The following is a 16,502-nucleotide window of genomic DNA, read 5'->3' as shown; positions in this document are numbered from 1 at the left end:
TCACTGACACATAATCATCTACCTACTAGAAATTTCCTCTTGATTGTTGCAAATGCTCCTCATACCATACAAACTTTCCCTCATCACAATGCCACTGCCTCAGCATATTTTTTCTACTATTTTCCGGACTTAGAGAATTCAACCTTAATATTCCCATATGATAAGCTAAAAATGTAGGTGTTATCCCTAACTCTTCAGTCCACCTTATTCCCCTCATATGAGCCTATATAATAAAAGGCTAATATGCAAATAGACCGAATGGCAGAACGAACGGTCACTATGATGCACACTGATCACCTGCCCCCTGGTAGTGAGTGTGCTCCCACAGGGGAGTGCTGCTCAGCCAGAAGCCCTGAGCTGGGCTCACAGCTGGCAAATGCAGTGGTGGTGGCAGGAGCCTCTCCTGCCTCCGCAGTAGCACTAAGGATGTCCGACAGCCCCGAGGGCTCCTGGACTGCTAGAGGGTGCAGGCCGGGCTGAGGGACCCCCTGAAGTGTATGAATTTTGTGCACTGGGCCTCTAATCACTTTTAAAATCCTATTTATAACTCTTAATTTGTTCTCTTATCTGTGCTTCCTCTACTCTTACATTACTGCTACCTCTTCTGGTTACAACAATCATTTCTCACATTTTATATAATAAAGAGGTAATATGCAAATTGACCCTCATGCCCTCGCACAAGATGGCCGCCCCCATGTGGTCACAAAATGGCCACTACAAGATGGCCGGCAGGGGAGGGCAGTTGTGGGCGTTAAGGCTAACAGGGGACGGCAGCCACTACAAATTGGGCTGGCCAGGGAGCAGTTAGGCATTGATCAGGCTGGCAGGGCAGTGGTTAGGGGGCAATCAAGTAGGCAGGCAGGCGAGCGGTTGGGAGCCAGCAGTCCTGGATTGTGAGAGGGATGTCCCAGATTGTAGAGTGTGCAGGTTGGGCTGAAGGACACCCACCCACTCCCAGTGCACGAATTTCATATAGTATATTATATATGGACTTCAAAATTTTCTCTGACCTTCCTATATTAAACTTATACTAGACCAGTGGTTCTCAACCTTCCTAATGCCACGACCCTTTAATGCAGTTTCTCATGTTGTGGTTACCCCCAACCATAAAATTATTTTCATTGCTGCTTCATAACTGTAATTTTGCTACTGTTATGAATCGTAATGTAAATATCTGATATGCAGGATGTATTTTCATTGTTCGCGACCCACAGGTCGAGAACCACTGTTGGACACTGTAAAACAAGTGAAATTTCAAGAAAACAAATTAAATGTGAATACATGAAAATGGCCTTACCATAGTTATTTGTCTGTGCATAATAGAGCCCATCTTAGCTATTCAATCCCCTGTCTCTCCTCTCTCCTTGCATGCCTACTGAACCTACTACAGTCCTCCAAATGCACTCTACTCTTCTTTATCTTTTGGTCTTTGCATGTGCTGTTTTATTTACTTACAATTCTCATTTATTAGTTGGCTAATTTCTTCTCCATTTAGATGGCACATCTTTGGTGACGGCTTCCTTATATAAGAAGTTTAGATTGGAACCATTTTCCATAAGTGCTAAAATTGCCTGTTTTAGCCTATGTTGCATTTCTCCCATACAATATCTGGGACATACTTATACTAAAAATATTCATTGCTCATCTGAAATTAAACTTAACTGGAAGCTTATATCTGGCAACCCTAACATGTACCCACATAATTTGTTATAATACAATTGTTATTTTATTTCTTTGCTATTCACGTGTATCTTTTCAGAAATTGTAAATTCCTCCTGGCAGGAATCATGTCTCCATTTTTTTTCTACATTGTGTCACTGCACTTTTAAGATAGTACTTGGTAGTTAAAAAATATTTGATGAAATCCTGTACCCAATATTCAAACCTCACTACTTCTGGTTTTCACTATGCCATATTGCTTCTAAATCAAAACAAGAGAAAGCTTGCATTTATTACATGTGAATACTCCAAATATTAAAAAAAAATACTGTTTAATTCTGGACAGAGACTAGAATGTTGCATCATAGCAAGGCCTACAAATGATTATACGTTGGGGTTAATTTACCCCTGTTCCACAAATATAATTCAGAGAATCATTCCATGAACCCAAAGCTTTTCCAGTCCAGTTTTCTGAAAGAGACAGGAAAGCATTAAATAATGATATGTACTGTCATTCTTAGAGCTTATTTTATTCAGAAAGACTTTTTATTCATAAAGCCTTAAAAGGGAAGTCAATTTTTTTCCATTTGTACTCAACAAAAGAAAAATCGATAGTTCTCAATTCTCAGATTTTCAAAATCTTAAACAATGTTCTTTGACAATAGAGCCATTTAAATAGTTTTCTTCGTCTATGTACACTAGTCTCTGTATTGTGACTGAACACAGTGATCTGGATATTCTGAGTAAGTTCTGAAAATAGAAAATACCAATATCAATTATAGGGCCATTAAAACAAAGCTTTTCATAATTGACTGTAGCAGCAATTGATCTTCAAATGTCACAAGATGCCATGGGGCTCCTAGAATTGATGATGGATAGCAATTTTAGCAGAATTAGGCAGACACATCACAAAGCAGAAACAGCATCTGTTACATGATAAGGAGTTATTGGTGTATGAAAATAGTTGAAAAACAATATTTTGGGACTAGTTGGAAAAAAATGTTCATTTTCTCTCTTTAGTGGTATTTGAAAGTACAGAAATAACAGAAAATGTTAAATGGTATTTATTCATTGAACACGAATTTATTGGGGCTCAGCATGTGCCTGACATTAATATTCTCTGCTTTGAGTGGGATTTAGATAAGTAGTAAACAAGAACAGAATAACCAACTTTTGATTCAGAAACAGCAGTTATATTCCTGTTCATGATTTGTAAGTTCTAGATTTGAGGACACTGTGAATACTGATGGACACCGAGTTTCTGTTTTGTGTTCAGTGCTTTTGTAAATAAAACAAATTAGTTTATCCCCATCCAATAAACAAATTAGTTTATCCCTGTCATAGTCCCCATGCTGTTACGTCCAACAGAAATCTTGCCTACATCATCTCTTTTCAACTATTCTCTTCATCTTACTCCTTCTTGACATTTCTACTGCTGTCCTTTCTGTGAAGGCTGTCTTTTTTTCTTTTTTTGTTGTTATTTTTCTAATTTCTTATCTCCTATATTATAAATCAATGAATAAGCATTTGTCCTGCTAGCTCACAATTGCAACTTTATATTATTTTATCTTCTTTATGAAGCAAACAGATTTAAAAATCAAAATAATAGTGGCAGCAAAAGTCATTATTTTGAAAGTCATGTCATTCACCTTAGTTACCCTCTACTTCCTCCTTTTTGTCTTTTTATCTTGACCTCGAACTCATTCTTTACATTAACTGAAAAATTTATTTTATAGTCTTTCCCTGTATCCTTACTCCTGTTTTCATTCTCATGACACTAATATTAAGGTAAGTGAAACATCCCTGTTTTTGTTGTCTTTATTTCTTTACTTCCAATGAATGTTTTCTTTTAACTTCTTTTCAGTCATTCACTTCCTTGGATGCAAGGTACACTCTCACATCATCATTAGCAGAAAATGTGCCACCTGTATTTTAAATATCCCCCTTTCCAACAACATTTTTCTGTTCCTTTGACTCACCTGTTGGATTACCTTTAACAACACAATTCTTTGGTTACATTGACCTTGACAATTCATTGAGCACAACTGTCTCACTTTTTAACTTCTCTCTTGACACCTGTATCCCAGTCATTATAATCAGTTCACCATAAATACCGTGAACTTACCTGTCTCTCTCTGTATCTCTCTCACTTGGCCATTTCCCAGTTTTGGATGACTCATACACCTGAAAAACTATGTCATCTTGGTAAAAAAAAAAATCATGTGATTATTTTAAGCTGATTGGTATCACTTTAAATTTAGCAAAAATCATTGTGAAATGGACTAGCATTCTTCCATATTTTGTTCATTTAATCAACAGATTTGCATTGGTAACCTTCTATGTACCAGGAGCTGTTCTACTTAAAAATGTCAAAGCGGATTTTGTTTTATGAGGCTTATAGTCAATTGGGGTCCAGAAAGAAAGACAGACAAAACTGAATAAAGACATAAGCATACAGGAAATAGAAGATAGTACTGAAAGCTTACTTATTCAGGGAACAAATATATACTGAGCACTTACTGTCTGTTAGGCATAACATTACAAAAAATTGGGTAATGGTATAGAAAGCCCAGAGGTGATAGAAGCTTATTTTAAGGGGGGAAGATTAGTCTACCAAAACCCTAAATTGGAGAAAATCATGTTCTAGCCAAAGTCTGGAAGAAAAATACTAGTACAGGGGGAAAGTCAGGGTGGCTGGAGTGTGGTCCTGGGAAAGACTGATGTGAACTGAGGTTGGAGAGGCAGGGAGGGACCATGGTGTGACATGTCAGTCAGCCATATACATTTTCCCCTTTGGTTATAAGCCAGGGAAGAAATACCAACTCTCCTTCCTCAAACATTTTCAATCTCTGTTCATTCTAAATTCTAAGCTAATGCCTTCATTTAGAAAATAGCAAACATCAAATATAAAATACCCTCCTCAGCTCTCTACCCATAAGCCTACCATATTTTTTTCTTCAATCCTGTTACAATGGATGTTATGGCATATCTCCTTCATTTGTAGTTTTGGCCTAACTCGTACACTTCCCTTCACAGACTCTTCTGTTCTCCAATGTTATCCAATGTCATTAATATCTATCTCCATTATTTCAATCAGCATTAAAACTTATGCTAATTAATTTCTCCCAAGTCAGAATACAATTCCATCCTTAACTCCCTCCCTCATCTTCCTCTAAATAAATCTCTCACCCCAATAAGAGATTTATAAACACCCAGTATATCTTCCTCAAAATTATCAACAGTTTCCTCCATGTTTAAATTAAAGGACTTTTCACCATCTCCTATTTCCATATTACTTAACCTCTCAGCAGCATTCCACACAAGTGAACACTACCTAGTAAAATAACAGACAATTTTTTCTTCCTCTCTCTCTCTCTCTCTCTCTCTCTCTCTCTCTCTCTCTCTCATAAAAAGCCCTCAGACTTTTTGGTATTTGTTCTCTGAGTGGTTAAGTAAGGCCCTGTGTTGAAAAGTAAAAGATCTAGTATGGAATAAATTTATATTTTAATAAAAAATATCATTGACATCCCACTTTCTACAGTACAATAAGCATATGGAAGGGTGTGTGTGTATGTGCATAAATTTGTCTTCTAAGGTATTTTAAGAAAATATATATATTCATCTACATAAGATAATATAAATATAATTCATACTATGCATCAGTGACTGATATAATTAGTGTGTGTCCTTATGAACTTAATCTCTCTGTGCTATGTGCAGAAATGTCTCTTCCACAATTTAATGAATTAAATTACTTTCCCCCAACTCCCTTTTGCACTAGGTTTTACAAAGCAAGCTGACTCTAGAAGCCAAGAAAAGAAACAAAAGTAGAAAATAATTGGCAAATATTTTAAAGCAAGCATTTATGTTCATGACATTTTAAATGACTACATTTTTTTCCAGAATACCTAAAATGCAAAGTAGATCATTTCGTTCAACATTTTATTTCAAATTAAATAAATATTCAAAGAAATCTCAGTATGTTTGTTTTTAATGACTCTTTCTCCATCGACTAATGCCATTTTTTGTAGCCCAAAGCAGGCTTTTAAAAACTATAGTGCAGTAATTGCTTTATTCTGACAGGAACTTCCACGTGCTGAAGATGTGAACATAATTCTTTGATTGGCCTATTCAGATGTAAACATACCCAGTGGGTAAATGAGTTAAGATTATTAATCATTTTCTGAATAGTTATGTATTTATGAACTTGTTAATGAGATTTTACAGGTTTTCTCCCCATACGTGTCAAAGTTAACTGGTCAACATGAGGACATGTTTGAAAGGTTTGACAGTGCTATAAGATAAGGTGGGATTCTGGTTTTTCTGCTGGCACCTCTGGGCAGCAGGGCTCTTTGTCAAGTTACTGCACTCTTTCAGTTCCTCGAGGCCGGAGTTTCCTTAGCTTTGCATGCCAGACTGCTCAGATCCCAGGCATCAGAATACATCCAGTGTTTACATCTAAATGGCTTCCTTCATTAAACTCCAACTTTGATTTTCAATATATTAAATGTGTATGTTGTTCAAAGGAATAAAATGATCTCAAGCATTTATTTAATTGATTTTGTTGGCACAATTACTAAATTAAGTATTGAGTATTCTTTCATCTGGAATGATCATTTTAAAGCTGTCATTTTACAAGCAATTTCAAAAGAATAACTTAATTTTGAAGTTAATATTAGTGAATATAAGTTATTTTCTTGCTGGATGATACAATGAAATTGGACCAAATAAATTAACTTGAAAGTATAGCCAAATTAAATGTATGAAATTTATAAACTAGGACATTTTTAAGAGATTGAAATTAAAAATATGTTAAAGAGTTGCTAACTTCTCAAGTAATACTGTAACACAAGCTAATAGCTAATAAAGTATTGCTAATTTAAGGTACTTCAAACCTTTTTCACTGCATGCATAAGGCTCATGTGAATGGAACATTTTTCTGTTTATAAGTAAATGATAATTCTAAATCTCTAAAAAGAAGTATCTTCTTTAAGTAGGTTTATGTTCTAGTTTATTATATATTTTAATTGACTACATAGATATTTTTTTCAGACAATGCAAAGATAAATTTGGCAATGAATTCTAAAAATGTTATAAAAATTAAATTTCTATACTTTAGGGTATATTGGAATATCTCTGTAAATAATACATTGATCATAAAGAGGAAATAGATTTTTTTGTAACGATGTTACACATGGTCATGTTTAAAAGCCTATTTAAAGGGCAACTCCTTTAGATGAAAGAGGATGGAACATAGACAGATTCACATTCCATTATCATATGATATGACCTTCAATGTCTTTCCAAATCTGAGATAAAATAGCATTCTCTGGATGTATAGAAAAAAAAAAACATGGCTTGCATTTACTCTGCCAATTCATCTTCTGTATCCTGTCAGAAATAGTCAATTCAGAATTATCAAGGTCTCATTTTAATCTTGGTTTCAATTTCTTTGCCAGAAGCATTTTGCCAGAGAAAACAAAAGTAACAAAGTTTCCTGCTCTGACTTGCAACTTACATCTCTTTCTCTTTCTCCTTAAGTCCAGATTAAGGACAAAATCTGAAAGACCTTGGAGTTACTTTCAGCCTCTTAATCATTCCATATTTCCAGCATTCTCTAGATGTGAAAAAGATGAATTGAATCACTAATTTCATCCAGGACTTTGATAATGTCCATGGTAAAAAGTACTTTCCAATGTCGGTTTCCTATTTCAAAAACAGCCCCTTATTCTGTGCTTGTGACAAAACATTAAAACTAGCAGATGGCTTCTATATATCTGATTTTGCATTAAAGATCAAATTTCTGATTTTTGCTTCAGAAATTTTATACAACACGCCATTTGGGAAGGCCAATATTTTGGTTCACTTGTCAATGGCAATCAGTGTTTAACGAAGCAGAGTGTAGCTATGTTGATATTTTTACTGTGGCACTTGATCATTTTTTCATTGGCAGACCCACAGATGGCCTTTTTTTAATCCAGAAAATATCTGGCTAAACACATTCTATGTTGGGTCTACTGTTGTTCACATATTCTTTGGAAACCTCGGCTTCCTTCGATTTTTACCATGGAAGCTTTTAGAGTGAATATTTACAAATATTTACATTTACCTTTTAACTTCCTTGAAAACCCTACCCAATCTGCATCCCAACCTACCTTTCCAAACTTTATTTTACTGATCCCTTTAAATGTTTTCTGATTTAGCTAAATGGACTTGATTATCATTCTACATGCACATCCATCATGGTTTCTTCATTCCTGTGCTTCCCTTCTTTGAAATTTTCCTCACCTCCAACAACCCACTCAAATCCTTATCTTAAGCAATGTTGCCAGCTATTGGATACCACATGTGCAATGCTTCAACTCTATGGACACTGCACTGACTTTCTTTAGCAGATATGTTTCCTTTGAACTACGCAAGTATTGCCTTATCTACTGGAATAATTGCTATTTGTAAATAGTAGGCTCCTTGTTACCTTTCTCCTTTCAGAGTACTTACTTAAGTATTCTCACTTCAGTTATCCTACAGTCTAGTCCAGCCGTCGGCAAACTATGGCCCGCAGGCCGGATCCAGCCCATTTGAAATGAATAAAACTATTGAAAAAAAAAGACCGTACCCTTTTATGTAATGATGTTTACTTTGAATTGATATTAGTTCACACAAACACTCCATCCATGCTTTTGTTCCGGCCCTCCGGTCCAGTTTAAGAACCCTTGTGGCCCTTGAGTCAAAAAGTTTGTCCACCCCTGGTCTAGTCTCTGCTTCCATCCTTTTACCAACCCTTCTACTTTGTCTCAATCTTTCAATTTTTTCTGTCCATTACTTTGAACTTCTTGACACTTTTTATATTACTTATATCCCCTAGGGGATTTTGGAAGGGAGAGGGATAGAGAGTTAGAAACATCGATGAGGGAGAAACAGTGATCAGATGACTCCTGCACACCTCCTACTGGGGATGTGCCCACGACCAAGGTACATGCCCTTGACCGGAATCGAACCTGGGACCTTTCAGTGTGCAGGCTGATGCTCTATTTACTGAGCCAAACTGGTTAGGGCTTTGTCTTTATTTTAAACTCAACCTTGGATGAATAAATAATAGATTTGCCTGTGTTCATCTTCTACTCTAGGGAAAAAAAATAGAATCCACCAGATGAAGTCTCTGTGATCTGCTTATACATACATCCTATTCTACTAGTAAAGTTCTGAATACTTCTGTCTGAAGAAAATCTCCCGACCTGTGTGTGGATTCCATCCACTCCTCTACTCATTGGCATGTTATCCTTCTCTGACAAGCCTATCATTTCTTTTTCCTATATGTTCAATTTCTCCTCATTGTTTCAGATATCCTAAACATCGTCAAATTTCTTCAATTAGTTAAACAAATAAAACCTTAAGCCTAAACTTTATTCTCCCCTTCATTCCTCTCCAATTACAGGCTCATGTCCCTTGCCTTCTTTATGGCCAGACATTTAGATAGTGGCCTATATTGCAGGTTTAATCCTTATGAGTCCATGAAATGACTTCATGTTGATAAAGACAATGGATATTTCTAAAATACTTAACTTAGTTATGTCTTTGGAGCATTTGATGCAATCAACCACTGTTTTCTGGACATGACCTTCTCTTAACTCTCTGGCTACTCCTTCCTTTTCTCTTTTGTAGTTCATCCTCCTCTACATAGCCAATAGATTTAGAGTTCCTCAAGACTCAATACTAAACCTCCTCCATTCTCACTTTATATTCTCTTACTGGGTAATCTCAACCACGTTCAGGGACTTAATCACCACCAATATTCATCTCTACCTCAGATTCATGGCTGACCTAGACCTGCTACTCTAAGTCTTATACATTCAATTTTCCACATGGTAGGTATTTTCAAAATAAAAACCTCATATTATCTTTGAGGATCTCCCAAATTCTCCCAGTCATGCTTAAATTTCTTCAATATTTTCCATAGGGATTTTCCCACTCTAAGCTCTCTTTATTTCAATCACCAGCCCCCTTTTTTTTTATTCATAGTGGTCTTCTATCATCATGGTTGTATTGTGTGGCATTTGGTTTTCTTTTGGATTAAGGAATATGAAATAATAGTGCACGAAATTTTGCATGGGTAGGGTCCCTAGGCCTGGCCAGTGATCAGGGCCAATCTGTGGGGCTACCAGCAGGGCAATCAGGGGGCCTCCACTGGCACCTACCTTGGCTGGCCTGGTGCCACCCCCTAACTGGCCCTGACCCCTGCTGCCACTGGTCACCTCCCTCTGAAGGGCGACCAGCAAAGCAATTGGGGGGCCCTCCTGCTGACACCATCTCAACCACGTTCAGGGACTTAATCACCACCAGTATTCATCTCTACCTCAGATTCACGGCTGACCTAGATCTGCTACTCTAAGTCTTGTACATTCAATTTTCCACATGGCAGGTATTTTCAAAATAAAAACCTCATATTATCTTTGAGGATCTCCCAAATTCTCCCAGTCATGCTTAAATTTCTTCAATATTTTCCATAGGGATTTTCCCACTCTAAGCTCTCTTTATTTCAATCACCAGCCCCCTTTTTTATTCATAGTGGTCTTCTATCATCATGGTTGTATTGTGTGGCATTTGGTTTTCTTTTGGATTAAGGAATATGAAATAATAGTGCACGAAATTTTGCATGGGTAGGGTCCCTAGGCCTGGCCAGTGATCAGGGCCAATCTGTGGGGCTACCAGCAGGGCAATCAGGGGGCCTCCACTGGCACCTACCTTGGCTGGCCTGGTGCCACCCCCTAACTGGCCCTGGCCCCTGCTGCCACTGTTCACCTCCCTCTGAAGGGCGCACAGCAAAGCAATTGGGGGGCACTCTTGCTGACACCCACCTTGGCTGGCCTGGGCCTGTGGGCTGGGGGCAGCTCCTGCATTGAGCGTCTGCCCCCTGGTGGTCAGTGCGCATCATAGTGATCAATTGATCCTCTGGTTGTTCCGCTGTTCACTCAATTTGCATATTAGGCTTTTATTATATAGGATTGTTCTTTAATCTAGAAATTCTGATTAATGTTGGCTATAACAAGTTCTATTTAAATTGAAATGTCACTTTGTTGTCCCTTTAAGACTGACCTGAATTGAGTAATTATTTACATTTTACATTATATTAAAACCCAGATTTCTGGAATAAAAACTCTAGTACTGTCACACCTTTGGAGTTTGGCTTTGATAAATAATTTTTCCTACTTCCCAGGGGAAAAAGTGGTTATAAAAGCTCAATATAACATTATACATTTTCCCAGCTTACCCCTCATCATGATTTTTGAGAGCAGCATGCATAGAACAGTAACAAAAAAGTTATTTATTAAGGATGATTTATTTTAGCACATTTTAAAGTAATCATTAATTTGTGACCTTTCATTAACAGTGGAGAAGCAGAAACCACAAGCAATAACCACTAATCACTAATTAAAGTCACTGATGGGAGAAATTTGAAAGAAACAGTGTTTATATTTGTTTTGGAAGAAAATTCAGAAGTATGCAGGGGTCTGGTTAATGTCACACATTTTACCTATGCTAGTCTATCTAATATCTTTTAAATTGTACACTCTTTATTAATCACCACTTTAATTTAATAAAATTTACATATAACATTGCCTTTTTTAAAAACAAAAATGAGGGTCAATTTCATTAATTAAGAAGGAACTTATTATCACAGGATGGTGTTACAGGAAATCCTAAAAAAATTGCCAGGTTTGATTTTATAATAAATATTTTAATGAAAACATCACTGAAATTACATGATATTTTTAAATGCATGTAAATGCTCAGACCTCCGAGGGAAGGTAGGGGAGGGTGGGGGTAAAGGGGAGAGATCAACCAAAGGACTTATATGCAAGCATCTAGGCCTAACCAATGGACACAGACAACAGGGGGGTAAGGGCATGAGTCGGGTAAAGGGGGGTAACGTGGGAATAAGGACCCATGTAATAACTTAGTCAATAAAACAAATAAAAGAAACAAAATAACAAAACATTAAAAAAAAAGAATGATGAGCAAAAAGCACTTTACTCCTCATCTATAATAATAAAAGTATAATATGCTAATTTGACCGATCTTCGGGATGTCCATAATTCTGGACGTCTTGCTGATGACCTTCCTGATGAAGTCGCAGCGGCGGGGGGAAGGCAGAAGTGGCTGCCATGGTGGGCAGGGGCCAAGGCAGAGGTGGTTAGAAGTAATTGGGCAGACAGGCGAGCAGTTATGGGTGATGAGGCCAGTATGCAGAGTGGTTAGGGGTGATCAGGCAGACAGGCAAAGGGGTTAGGGGTGATCAGACAGGCAGGCGAGTAATTAGGGGGATTAGGCAGGCAGGCGGAGTAGTTAGAGGTATTCAGGCAGGCAGGCAGGTGAGCGGTTAGGAGCCTGCAGTCCCAGATTGCAGGAGGGATGTCCGACTGCCAGTTAAGCCTGATCCAGGATCAGCCTAAACTGGCAGTCGGACATCCCCCGAGTGGTCCCGGATTACTAGAGGTGTAGCCGGGCTGAGGGACTCCCTCTCCCCTGTGCAGGAAGTTTGTGCACTGGGCCTCTAGTATAATTATAAAACAACACTAGCCTCCTGATTTGTCTTGCTGCCTCCAGTCTGGCTGTGGCAAAACTCTACTCTTTTCTGCAACCACAGTGGTCTCTTTCTTTGCTCAGGTTCTTTGATTTTCCCGCAGCAATTAGAATCAAGCCTGATGTCTTCATCTAAAAACCCTGGTCCTTCATGATCTGGCTAGGCCTGTCTATCATTTGAACTTTAGTTAAAACCATTATTAGAAACACACAACCTCTCCTCTAGCCATATGCAATGGCTAATGGTATACCATTTCCCAACTTCTTTATGTGTTTTTGTTTTCTTTCTCTTGTCATTCACACATTCTGTTTGTACTCCATGGTAAAAGCCTCTCCCTTTCTTCACCTTATCCATGCTTATTTTTCAAATTAAACTGAATATTGTTCAGTTCAAATATCACCTCCTTTAGGATAGTTTCCTGATGTCCCAATGTTTTTGAGAACCCAGACCACTTGGCAATGAACCTCAGCAACATACTTTATAACTATAAGCATCAATTTACTTGTCTGATTTGGAGAAAAACTGATATACTTTGAGGATTAAATCTTCTTTAAATTAAATCTGCTGGCCTCTAGCATACTGCATTTATTTGCCAAGTATTTACAGATCCAGTGTGATATTCCAGATTCTTCGTTTGGAGCCTCAGACACAGAGATTAAAGATATATGATCTCCATCTGAGGAGTGGATCCTCATGTGTTGATGTAAGAAAGTCCAAACCTGAAGAAAAATTTTATAAGATTTTATTTGAGCCAACATGCAGACAGGCCAGGAAACAAGATCTCAAGTGCTGCAGAGAATGGCAGTTTGCAGTTTCTGTTATATATTTAGAATTAAGGAAGGAACATAAGGAAGATTTTATGGAGGGGAAAAATAAGGCAGGAATTGAAATAAAGGATAATTAATAGAATTATGTGCTATGTTGAGGGTGGTTATGCTTCTGGGGGGTCTAAAAAAGAAACATTTAAAAATGTGTAATAGATGCACAAAAACAGTGGGCAGGGCTTGATTAAGGCAAATATAAACCTTTTATAAAGTTGCGCTCATGAGATGTCACTACCCATCATAATTAGGAATTAATGATCAGATCAACCTGTGAGGTTACTTTTTTAAAAAATAACTTTTATTTCTTGAAGTATTACAAACCATATTACATATGTCTCCTTTCCCCCACACTTGACATTCCCCCGGCCTCCCCTACCCCTAGTGTCTTGTGTCCATTGGTAGGTTGGGACAGCTCCAGTGAGGTTACTTTCCATTAGATTTATTATAGTGCCTCCTTTTTGTCCACATGTAGATAGAGAGTAGAGAGAGACTTAACACTTAGTTGCTAATTGAAGTAATAAAGAAATCTCACCTTTGAAAAGTGTCTAAAAATAGCTAAAAACTATAATCACAAAATGGTAACAAGAATGAAAAATTATTACTATTGATTATAGTATGTGATTAAATGAATGCAACCTAAATTTGGGACTATGCTATATAATTTTAAGTAAACTTCAAGAATGAAAATTGAAATTCAGCTCCCTTCCTTAGCTTATACCAATTCCTATGAAATATGACATATGAAGCATTTTATTTATTGATTGAGATATTTGGTCTGGAGGATCAGGTTTTACCCAGCCACCGTCTTGATATCTCCTTCCTAATCTGGCAGTGTAAAGGTTAAAGACTAACACAGAAGCATTAATCTAAAAATAACTTGGAATCTTCATGGAGAATTTTAGGAGGGGACAAAAATGCATCTTTATGTTGCCCAGGCTAATGACCTACTCCAGATGCAAATGAAACACTTGCTCCTGGCCATATTCGAAGCCTACGAGCAGTAGATACAAGCGGCATACATTTCTTAATAGTTTCAGTAAGAAAGCTTTAGTCCCAGAGTGTGCTGGCAGCTGCTCTGTTGATGGAAGAATTACTACGCAAACACCAGCTTTCTATCAGGATACCCCAGGTTGAGGATTTGTCGCCAGTACAACAGGGGTGCCAGAGCACTCAAAAATGGGGTGCGGCATGCAGTGTGAAGGGGGGATGATCTTGTTATTCAACAAGATGGGCTTCACTTATGGGTTCAAATAGTACATTTTCCATCAGTGACTGGAGAGGGAAAAACACTTGTTTTATTTGAACCCAAAAGAATTATCTAACAGTTACGATATGATTAACATTGCTCTTAAGACAATGGACACATACAATTTGCTCTATCTATTTCAAAATAGTATTATTCTTATTGGGCAACTTGGGTAGTTCTACCACTAAATGGTACATAGATATTTAAATGGACATCTTGATAGAATTTAAGATACATATTTTGGTGAAACTCTTCATGTGAATGCTTCCTTAAAAATCAAATTCTAGTAGAAAAATGGATTAATGCTTTTCAAGTATCTAGAAGAAGATGTTTTAACTGGAATTTTGGGGACGTATTTTCTCTTTGCCCCTTATTGGGTGATAAGGACAGGTGACTGAGCAGAACATTTCCCCAAGCAATCCATTCAAAGACACAAAAGAATCTTAATGAAAGTGACGGAATTCTGTGTGGCTAAGGGTGCTGTGAAGAAACACAGGCAAGTAACTCTACAAATTGGACAGATAAGGAGTTGAGGGTGACTCTATGATACTAAACTGTATTAAAAAAAAAATCTGGAATTGTTCCTAGAGTTCACGGCTCTGTGCCACTTAATTGAACACTCATGATAGATGTGCACTTCCCTGTCATGCTTATAGAGAAATGTTTGGTATGATTTTTATTAACATGGGCAGTGCTGAAACCTGTTTGATGAGCATGATGCCTTCAATGCTAGCAAAAGTTCAGAGAAATAATAGTGGAGAACAGACAGATGGAAGAAGACATAGTTTTGCTCGTAACATCAGAACACATCACTTAGATAATCAGTATGCCCTGTATAGAATTAGGCCCAGAGAAGGAGAAAGTCTAACTGTCAACTTGCCACTGGCAATGGCACAACAATATAATTTCCATAAAAAAAACCACATCTTGATTTTGAGAATTTGTGTTACTTAAATAATTAAATTATTTATTATAATATGTTGTGGTAGTTGAGAATTCCTGCACTGAATTAGGAAGTCAATTTAAAGTTACTATTAAAAGTTTTACTTGCTCAGAGAGAAACAAGCCAATGCATGAGTCTGAAGAAGCCATTGCAGTCTAGACATGGAATTTATTGTCTAAACTCCATCAACTTGTTTAAATGAAAACTTTAGACTTGGTTAGCTATCGATAAGAACTACTTTGTAAATGAGATAATTACAGATGTGAAAATGACATACCTTTTTGCATTTGACTTAACTTTTCATTGCAAAACTATGAATGTTGCTTGTTTATACCACTACTAGTACTTCTGCCTACCAACCCCATTACCAACTGCTTATCCCATTTCTGCTAATTCTGCATGGTCTAGTTTAGAATTCATACATTCTTGGAAGCCTCCTTTAACCCTCACAACTGCACCGCTGCTATCCCCCTTAAGTTAATCTTTTTATATCAGTTCTTACGTTGTATTTATATTGCCTATTGACTTGCTCACCTCAATGAGATGATGACCTCTTAGAGGACATAACTGCTGGCCTATTTGAAATTGTAGCCCAAATTTATGACCTAACATATTTTTGAATGAATATATTAAGGAAGGTATAAATTAATGTCTTCATGTATTATGCAAACCAGCCATGCTTTGTAAAGTCATATTTGAAATATGTTCTGAAAATAACATGTTATCTTATGAAACATCATAGAGTTGAAGTAGAACATTTGACTATAAATATGATCATAATGCATTCATTCATCAATGCAAAAGAACAATTACTTGAGTTCTCTGGGATACACAAATATGCATATGCTTGTATGTTTTTATATATATTCTGTATCTCCCATAAACCCTAACATATATATTTAGAGTTGAGGGTGTTAAAGAAGGCTTCCAAGAATGTATAACTTCTCATCTAGAGTGTAAGGGATTAGCAGAAATGAGATAAGCAGGTAGTAGGTGGTATTGAAGTAGGCCAAAGTGGTATTGATAAATGACATAGTTTGCAATATATAATATATTATAAATGCATTTTTATCAACATCTCTGTGAAAAGGGTTAACTAGCTAGCTTAACACAGGAAGGGATGGGGTTCAGAGAGGATAGAGGCATCTTGGCCTAAACAATTAAAACAGCCATAAACCAAGGACAGAGACATCTCTGGCCTGAGCAGCTGGGAGAGCCATAGAGGTGATAAATATATGACCAAGATAA

This window comes from Myotis davidii, unplaced genomic scaffold (assembly GCF_000327345.1).
Source record: "Myotis davidii unplaced genomic scaffold, ASM32734v1 scaffold128, whole genome shotgun sequence".
NCBI classification, from domain to species: domain Eukaryota; kingdom Metazoa; phylum Chordata; class Mammalia; order Chiroptera; family Vespertilionidae; genus Myotis; species Myotis davidii.
Note: the sequence above shows the minus strand (reverse complement) of the source record.